General features: G+C 35.0%; 1 long non-coding RNA gene across 1 annotated transcript; it reads left to right on the top strand.

Annotated features, from left to right (window-relative positions):
* LOC127140519 (uncharacterized) lies at positions 1-1,923 on the top strand. Its single transcript, XR_007811005.1, has 2 exons — positions 1-123; positions 1,529-1,923. It is a non-coding gene; the product is annotated as an uncharacterized LOC127140519 (long non-coding RNA).
* Positions 1,924-2,360: the final 437 nt, after the last annotated feature.

Genomic DNA, 2,360 nt, shown 5'->3' with positions numbered 1-2,360 from the left:
CTGCCCTCCAACAGCAATGTTCTCACCATCAAATCTGTAGCTTCTGAGCACGGGGCCAGTACACCTGTGAAGTCAGTAACAAAGTCGGGAATGTTACTGTGATGTTTCATGTGGATGTTGAAGGTAAGTGTGAGCTTTTGTAACATCCAGCTTTCAGTGTTAGGATTCTTACTGGAAAGTGAGTTCCGAAAAATGGAACAGAAATTTTATGGACAGTACTGGTGTGAAGGCAAGCTGGAGCTGGGACCTGAAGGACCACAGCCCCCTCCAGTGGTGATGTCAGAAAAAATCAGTGCCACTGTGAACAATGCTTTTGCCTCTGGGGCAACTCCCATGATTCTCAGCTTCAGTATGTGCTTCATGCTTTTATTCTTTGATTTTAGTTCATTCACACAGATATTAAGAGGCAGTTTGTTTTCAGAGCTGTAACATAATAAATACCCACCATCCTTTGTATAGCTTAATCTGTTTAAATGAAAAGGGTTCCTGTTCCAGTTTTCACAATGTGGCATCCTCCAATGGTGACGTCAGGAAAAAATCAACACCACTGTCCAATGTTAGTCCAATAACAAACAAATAAGATCTCTGCAGTGTTCACTTAATTAAATTTAAGACTTTTTAAACTCACAGAAAATGCAGTTTAATAATGTTTTCTCAGTTACACCAGCCAAAGCATTAGGGAACACAAGTACTGGATAAAGCTTGGAATAATGAATAATTAATCTAATTAATTTAATGTATTTATTGACATATGTATCACATTTTTGTCTGTACTTCTCAACTGTATACAATAATAATCTGTCCTGGTCCTACATAAGCAGCAGAAAATTTTATGGATGGATTAACAGATTAAAAGATAATTTATCTAAGTTGATTTTTACAGTTTTTGCTATAAACTGACTCTTCATTTTGAGCTGTTGAGCTTCCATATGAAGTTTGCTACCATTCTGATGGTGTCCTCAAAAGATGCTTGAAAAGCCTCAATAGGCAGAAATGTGTGTCACTAGACAGTAAATTTGAACATTTTAAATTTGATTTTGTGTTGTTTGACTTAAATAATTGCATTAAAAAGTAATCTGAATAGCATATATTAAAATATTATATAATATATTAAATTGTTTTTTTTTTTTATTTTGGAACTGAATGCCTCTAATACAGTCATAACATGACAGTAAAATAAATTAAAATTTATTTTATTAACTTATGTGAGGTAAATAAAAACCTTTTCTTGATTTTACCAACAGATTAGAAAAATATTTAGAGTCCTTTTAAATATCTAACTTACGGGACATTGTGTTAATAACCTTTTACTGCCTTTTGTCAGTTTCACGGCTCCATATTATGTTACCAGCAACATGAATGCAAATATGATAATCTAAAGACCTGCCATCACTGGTAGGTGACACAATACACCTAAACAGGTCAAAAATTAGAAAAAAATTACAAAAGAAAAAACATGTTTGATGTCTGTCACTAGACAAGATATTGATTGATGGCGTCATATGTTCTGTGTTTATTTTGTCCATAGGTTTGGAGTTAACCTCAACCAAACTGCCACCAATAACTACAACCTCAATGACAACAACCACACCCAAACAGCAGCACCAGCAGCACACTGATTCATAGGTTCATAATGTGTTTTATGCTTTTATTCTCTGTTGTGGTTTGAGTTCATACCCAGAGAAGAACAGCTGCATGTAATCTCTCTAAAGCTGTCAAGGTGTATAACTCATATTTGATGTACATTCAGGCAATTCTCCTAATACACTTAGATGATAGCTTGTTGTATAGGAGTGCTTACTTTTTACAATGTAATAATGATGTTTAACCACTAGGACATTATCTTGCAAGTGAGCTGTGTTTAAATGTTTTTTGCTTTTCTGCATTTTTAAACAGAATATACTGATAAGTAATAATCGATAAGTTAGACTGGTTATACTTTATTGAACAGTTAGTCTTTATACAGTCATGCTAGCAGCTCTGTGAGGCTGTGCTGAACCAAATGCTAACATCAGCACAATATATAGGTATAATGCTTACCATGTTTACAAATTAAAGTTCTGACCTTACATCAACACTAAGGCAAGGTCAGGGGAGAACCAAAGTAATTACCATACATGATCTGGGAACAGTGAATGTTTCCACTAAGTTCTGTGCCAATGTGTCCAAAACGTGTTGATATATTTTACAAAATAAGTGAGGACTTTTACCTGCTGCTGCAATACAGAAAAAGAAAGGGCATCACCAAAGTCATTAGGATTCATCCTCTAGGGATCATGAATGTTTGCACAAACTCAATAGCAATCCACCTAAATCACTGTTGAGATGAGGCCAATTTAGGCGGACAGTGTTGCACTTGG

The sequence above is a fragment of the Lates calcarifer genome, unplaced genomic scaffold (genome assembly GCF_001640805.2).
Source record: "Lates calcarifer isolate ASB-BC8 unplaced genomic scaffold, TLL_Latcal_v3 _unitig_4624_quiver_3574, whole genome shotgun sequence".
Taxonomy (NCBI): domain Eukaryota; kingdom Metazoa; phylum Chordata; class Actinopteri; family Centropomidae; genus Lates; species Lates calcarifer.
This window is presented reverse-complemented; position numbering and strand designations above follow the sequence as displayed.